We start from the raw sequence: 7,500 nt of genomic DNA on the forward strand, positions 1-7,500 counted from the left end.
CTTCCCCTGGAGGTCCGGAACATTTTGGCGAATATTTTCAAAGTGCCAACGGCTGTTGCGCCGTAACGTGTCCGACCCGGCTGGTTCCTCCGGTCGGCCCGAACGAGCGAAAATTCGGCCTCTTCCCCTGGAGGTCCGGAACATTTTGGCGAATATTTTCTAAGTGCCATCGGCTCTTCCGCCGTAAGGTGTCCGACTCGGCCGGTTCCTCCGGTCGGCCCGAACGAGCGAAAATTCGGCCTCTTCCCCTGGAGGTCCTGTCAAGTTTAACGAATATTTTCTAAGTGCCATCGGCTCTTCCGCCGTAAGGTGTCCGACTCGGCCGGTTCCTCCGGTCGGCCTGAACAAGTGAAAATTCGGCCTCTTCCCCTGGAGGTCCGGAACATTTTGGCGAATATTTTCTAAGTGCCATCGGCTCTTCCGCCGTAAGGTGTCCGACTCGGCCGGTTCCTCCGGTCGGCCTGAACGAGCGAAAATTCGGCCTCTTCCCCTGGAGGTCCTGTCAAGTTTAACGAATATTTTCTAAGTGCCATCGGCTCTTCCGCCGTAAAGCGTCCGACTCGGCTGGTTCCCGATGTCGGCCAGAACAAGTGGAAATTCGGCCTCTTCCCCTGGAGGTCAGTTGAAGTTTAACGAATATTTTCAAAGTGCCAACGGCTGCTCCGCCGTAAAGCGTCCGACTCGGCTGGTTCCCGATGTCGGCCAGAACAAGTGAAAATTCGGCCTCTTCCCCTGGAGGTCCGTTCAAGATTAACGAATATTTTCTAAGTGCCAACGGCTGCTCCGCCGTAAAGCGTCCGACTCGGCTGGTTCCCGATGTCGGCCAGAATAAGTGGAAATTCGGCCTCTTCCCCTGGAGGTCCGTTCAAGATTAACGAATATTTTCTAAGTGCCAACGGCTCTTGCGCCGAAAAGCGTCCGACTCGGCTGGTTCCCGATGTCGGCCAGAACAAGTGAAAAATCGGCCTCTTCCCCTGGAGGTCAGTTGAAGTTTAACGAATATTTTCTAAGTGCCATCGGCTCTTCCGCCGTAAGGTGTCCGACTCGGCTGGTTCCCGATGTCGGCCAGAAAAAGTGACAATTCGGCCTCTTCCCCTGGAGGTCCTTTGAAGTTTAGCGAATATTTTCTAAGTGCCAACGGCTCTTGCGCCGAAAAGCGTCCGCCTCGGCTGGTTCCCGCGGTCGGACACAAAATGTGTCAATTCGGCCTCTCTGAGGTACCAGGGGTAGGCTTTATGTACTTGGTCCCCCCACTTAGTGTACTCATCACTTTACCCCCCTTTCGCAAAATATAGTCGGCACGTATGTGCAGAACTGTTTATTTTCATTTTAAAAATTGTCTAAGTGCCAGCGGAAGCTGTCAAACGAACTGTCCGAGCTACCACGGTGCCCATCCCGGGCAGTGACGGCAAAAGGCCGATGTGTGTTTATGGAAGTCTGAATAATTTCTAAGTGCCAACGGCTCAACCGCCGTAAAGTGTCCGCCTCGGCCGGTTCCCCCGGTCGGCCAGAACGAGTGAAAATTCGGCCTCTTTCCCTGGAGGTCCGGAACATTTTGGCGAATATTTCCTAAGTGCCAACGGCTGCTCCGCCGTAAAGTGTCCGCCTCGGCTGGTTCCCCCGGTCGGCCAGAACAAGTGAAAATTCGGCCTCTTCCCCTGGAGGTCCGGAACATTTTGGCGAATATTTCCTAAGTGCCAACGGCTGCTCCGCCGTAAAGTGTCCGCCTCGGCCGGTTCACCCGGTCGGCCAGAACAAGTGAAAATTTGGCCTCTTCCCCTGGAGGTCCGGAACATTTTGGCGAATATTTCCTAAGTGCCAACGGCTGCTCCGCCGTAAAGTGTCCGACTCGGCTGGTTCCCCCGGTCGGCCAGAACAAGTGAAAAATCGGCCTCTTCCCCTGGAAGTCCGGCCGACTTAAGGCGAATATTTCCTAAGTGCCAACGGCTGTTCCGCCGTAAAGAGTCCGACTCGGCTGGTTCCCGATATCGGCCAGAACAAGTGAAAATTCGGCCTCTTCCCCTGGAAGTCCGGCCGAGTTAAGGCAAATATTTCCTAAGTGCCAACGGCTGCTCCGCCGTAAAGCGTCCGACTCGGCTGGTTCCCGATGTCGGCCAGAACAAGTGGACATTCGGCCTCTTCCCCTGGAAGTCCGGCCAAGTTTGGCGAATATTTCCTAAGTGCCAACGGCTGCTCCGCCGTAAAGTGTCCGACTCGGCTGGTTCCCGATGTCGGCCAGAACAAGTGAATATTCGGCCTCTTCCCCTGGAGGTCCGGAACATTTTGGCAAATATTTCCTAAGTGCCAACGGCTGCTCCGCCGTAAAGAGTCCGACTCGGCTGGTTCCCGATGTCGGCCAGAACAAGTGAAAATTCGGCCTCTTCCCCTGGAAGTCCGGCCGAGTTCGGCGAATATTTCCTAAGTGCCAACGGCTGTTCCGCCGTAAAGAGTCCGACTCGGCTGGTTCCCGATGTCGGCCAGAACAAGTGAAAATTCGGCCTCTTCCCCTGGAGGTCCGTTCAAGATTAACGAATATTTTCTAAGTGCCAACGGCTCTTGCGCCGAAAAGCGTCCGACTCGGCTGGTTCCCGATGTCGGCCAGAACAAGTGAAAATTCGGCCTCTTCCCCTGGAGGTCCGTTCAAGATTAACGAATATTTTCTAAGTGCCAACGGCTGCTCCGCCGTAAAGCGTCCGCTTCGGCTGGTTCCCGATGTCGGCCAGAACAAGTGAAAATTCGGCCTCTTCCCCTGGAGGTCCGTTCAAGATTAACGAATATTTTCTAAGTGCCAACGGCTCTTGCGCCGAAAAGCGTCCGCCTCGGCTGGTTCCCGATGTCGGCCAGAACAAGTGAAAATTCGGCCTCTTCCCCTGGAGGTCCGTTCACGATTAACGAATATTTTCTAAGTGCCAACGGCTCTTGCGCCGAAAAGCGTCCGCCTCGGCTGGTTCCCGATGTCGGCCAGAACAAGTGAAAATTCGGCCTCTTCCCCTGGAGGTCCGTTCAAGATTAACGAATATTTTCTAAGTGCCAACGGCTCTTGCGCCGAAAAGCGTCCGCCTCGGCTGGTTCCCGCGGTCGGACACAAAATGTGTCAATTCGGCCTCTCTGAGGTACCAGGGGTGGGCTTTATGTACTTGGTCCCCCCACTTAGTGTACTCATCACTTTACCCCCATTTCGCAAAATATAGTCGGCACGTATGTGCAGAACTGTTTATTTTCATTTTAAAAATTGTCTAAGTGCCAGCGGAAGCTGTCACGCGAACTGTCCGAGCTACCACGGTGCCCATCCCGGGCAGTGACGGCAAAAGGCCGATGTGTGTTTGATGGAAGTCTGAATAATTTCTAAGTGCCAACGGCTCAACCGCCGTAAAGTGTCCGCCTCGGCTGGTTCCCCCGGTCGGCCCGAACGAGCGAAAATTCGGCCTCTTCCCCTGGAGGTCCGGAACATTTTGGCGAATATTTCCTAAGTGCCAACGGCTGCTCCGCCGTAAAGTGTCCGCCTCGGCTGGTTCCCCCGGTCGGCCAGAACAAGTGAAAATTCGGCCTCTTCCCCTGGAGGTCCGGAACATTTTGGCGAATATTTCCTAAGTGCCAACGGCTGCTCCGCCGTAAAGTGTCCGCCTCGGCCGGTTCACCCGGTCGGCCAGAACAAGTGAAAATTTGGCCTCTTCCCCTGGAGGTCCGGAACATTTTGGCGAATATTTCCTAAGTGCCAACGGCTGCTCCGCCGTAAAGTGTCCGACTCGGCCGGTTCACCCGGTCGGCCAGAACAAGTGAAAATTTGGCCTCTTCCCCTGGAGGTCCGGCCGAGTTAAGGCAAATATTTCCTAAGTGCCAACGGCTGCTCAGCCTTAAAGTGTCCGACTCGGCTGGTTCCCGATGTCGGCCAGAACAAGTGAAAATCCGGCCTCTTCCCCTGGAAGTCCGGCCGAGTTAAGGCAAATATTTCCTAAGTGCCAACGGCTGCTCAGCCTTAAAGTGTCCGACTCGGCTGGTTCCCGATGTTGGCCAGAACAAGTGAAAATCCGGCCTCTTCCCCTGGAAGTCCGGCCGAGTTAAGGCAAATATTTCCTAAGTGCCAACGGCTGCTCAGCCTTTAAGTGTCCGACTCGGCTGGTTCCCGATGTTGGCCAGAACAAGTGAAAAATCGGCCTCTTCCCCTGGAAGTCCGGCCGAGTTAAGGCAAATATTTCCTAAGTGCCAACGGCTGCTCAGCCTTAAAGGGTCCCACTCGGCTGGTTCCCGATGTCGGCCAGAACAAGTGAAAAATCGGCCTCTTCCCCTGGAAGTCCGGCCGAGTTAAGGCAAATATTTTCAAAGTGCCAACGGCTGTTCCGCCGTAAAGAGTCCGACTCGGCTGGTTCCCGATGTCGGCCAGAACAAGTGAAAAATCGGCCTCTTCCCCTGGAGGTCAGTTGAAGTTTAACGAATATTTTCTAAGTGCCAACGGCTGCTCCGCCGTAAAGCGTCCGACTCGGCTGGTTCCCGATGTCGGCCAGAACAAGTGAAAATTCGGCCTCTTCCCCTGGAGGTCAGTTGAAGTTTAACGAATATTTTCTAAGTGCCAACGGCTGCTCCGCCGTAAAGCGTCCGACTCGGCTGGTTCCCGATGTCGGCCAGAACAAGTGGAAATTCGGCCTCTTCCCCTGGAGGTCAGTTGAAGTTTAACGAATATTTTCTAAGTGCCAACGGCTGTTCCGCCGTAAAGAGTCCGACTCGGCTGGTTCCCGATGTCGGCCAGAACAAGTGAAAATTCGGCCTCTTCCCCTGGAGGTCCGTTCAAGTTTGGGGAATATTTTCTAAGTGCCAACGGCTGCTCCGCCTTAAAGCGTCCGACTCGGCTGGTTCCCGATGTCGGCCAGAACAAGTGAAAATCCGGCCTCTTCCCCTGGAAGTCCGGCCGAGTTAAGGCAAATACTTCCTAAGTGCCAAGGGCTGCTCAGCCTTAAAGGGCCCGACTCGTCTGGTTCCCGATGTCGGCCAGAACAAGTGACAATTTGGCCTCTTCCCCTGGAGGTCTTTTCAAGTTTAACGAATATTTTCTAAGTGCCGACGGCTGCTCCGCCTTAAAGCGTCCGACTCGGCTGGTTCCCGATGTCGGCCAGAACAAGTGACAATTCGGCCTCTTCCCCTGGAGGTCCTTTCAAGTTTAACGAATATTTTCTAAGTGCCAACGGCTGCTCCGCCTTAAAGCGTCCGACTCGGCTGGTTCCCGATGTCGGCCAGAACAGGTGAAAATTCGGCCTCTTCCCCTGGAGGTCCGTTCAAGTTTGGCGAATATTTTCTAAGTGCCAACGGCTGCTCCGCCTTAAAGTGTCCGACTCGGCTGGTTCCCGATGTCGGGCAGAACAAGTGACAATTCGGCCTCTTCCCCTGGAAGTCCGGCCGAGTTTGGCGAATATTTTCTAAGTGCCAACGGCTGCTCCGCCGTAAAGAGTCCGACTCGGCTGGTTCCCGATGTCGGCCAGAACAAGTGACAATTCGGCCTCTTCCCCTGGAGGTCCTTTGAAGTTTAGCGAATATTTTCTAAGTTCCAACGGCTCTTGCGCCGAAAAGCGTCCGACTCGGCTGGTTCCCGATGTCGGCCAGAACAGGTGAAAATTCGGCCTCTTCCCCTGGAGGTCCGTTCAAGTTTGGCGAATATTTTCTAAGTGCCAACGGCTGCTCCGCCTTAAAGTGTCCGACTCGGCTGGTTCCCGATGTCGGGCAGAACAAGTGACAATTCGGCCTCTTCCCCTGGAAGTCCGGCCGAGTTTGGCGAATATTTTCTAAGTGCCAACGGCTGCTCCGCCGTAAAGAGTCCGACTCGGCTGGTTCCCGATGTCGGCCAGAAAAAGTGACAATTCGGCCTCTTCCCCTGGAGGTCCTTTGAAGTTTAGCGAATATTTTCTAAGTGCCAACGGCTCTTGCGCCGAAAAGCGTCCGCCTCGGCTGGTTCCCGCGGTCGGCCGTAATAGGCGAAAATTCGGCCTCTTCCCCTGGAGCGACCTCCAAATTTGGGCGAAATTTTTCGAAGTGCCTAAAGGTACCAGGGGTTTGGGTACCAGGGGTGCAGTACGAACTGGTCTTTTGTCAACCCATGTACTTTTTCTAGAGTACATGGGTTGGTCCCCCCACTTAGTGTACTCATCACTTTACCCCCCTTTCGCAAAATATAGTCAGAACGAGCATGGGGGACGCAATTGTTTTCCATGCAAATCAATTGGGCCTGGTCCGAGCGCTGGTAACGGCCGCCAGCAAGCGTCCCCTGCTCGGATAGCAGAACTGAAGAAGGCACGGCACTTCCAGAGAGAGAGAGAAAATTTTCTAAGTGCCACATTTCTCAAAAATTTTCAAAGTGCCACATTTCTCAAAAATTTTCAAAGTGCCACATCTCTCAAAAATTTTCAAAGTGCCACATCTCTCAAAAACTTTCTAAGTGCCACATCTCTGAAAAACTTTCTAAGTGCCACATCTCTGAAAAACTTTCTAAGTGCCACATCTCTGAAAAATTTTCTAAGTGCCACAGCACGGCTGTGAAATATTCAAAGTCCTACAGGCATTGGCAGAATCCGCGGACGGCCGTCTGCTCCCGGCGGCCGCCGCGAAGCTACTACCCCCTCCCGGGGACGGCTGTCTGCTCCCGGCAGCCGTCCTTACCCCCCTCCCCCGTTTGCACCGCCTGAAGTTAGACCCGCCTTGGTAGGGCCCCCACCGGCCCCGGCTCGCCGGCGTTGGGTGGACGGTTCCTGCCCACTTGCGGGTCCCGGTCGCTTGGCAACCGACCGGGGAGGACCAGCCGCCTCCTTAAACACAGGCTGGAAGGGAAATCCGATCAAGCTACGGAGGACCGGCCGCCTCCTTAAACACAGGCCGGAAGGGAAATCCGATCAAGCTACGGAGGACCGGTCGCCTCCCTAAACACAGGCCGGGCAAAAATCTGCGAATGGGCCCGTCAAGGGTAGTGGGTCATCCAAGGAGGGAGGTACCGGCCGCCTCCTTAAACACAGGCCGGGCAAAAATCTGCGAATGGCCCGTCAAGGGTAGAAGGTCATCCAAGGAGGGAGGTACCGGCCGCCTCCTTAAACACAGGCCGGGCAAAAATCTGCGAATGGCCCGTCAAGGGTAGAAGGTCATCCAAGGAGGGAGGTACCGGCCGCCTCCTTAAACACAGGCCGGGCAAAAATCTGCGAATGGCCCGTCAAGGGTTGTTGGTCATCCAAGGAGGGAGGTACCGGCCGCCTCCTTAAACACAGGCCGGGCAAAAATCTGCGAACGGCCCGTCAAGGGTTCTGTCTCATCCAAGAAAGGGGTACCGGCCGCCTCAGAGGCCGGAGCGAAGGGGGCGAAAGGCTGTCGATGGGGAAGGATCGGGGCCACGGCTAATCTAGCGATGCCCGCGTCGGGCGGTCACTCCGACGAATGAGCGGGGCCGAATCCGGCGCGAGGCGGCCTTCAGGCACGTGGTTCGAGACGACCTCACCCGGCTCTAGCCCGGAGCGAAAAAAACACTCTTAT

This window comes from Syngnathus scovelli, unplaced genomic scaffold (genome assembly GCF_024217435.2).
Source record: "Syngnathus scovelli strain Florida unplaced genomic scaffold, RoL_Ssco_1.2 HiC_scaffold_137, whole genome shotgun sequence".
Classification (NCBI taxonomy): domain Eukaryota; kingdom Metazoa; phylum Chordata; class Actinopteri; order Syngnathiformes; family Syngnathidae; genus Syngnathus; species Syngnathus scovelli.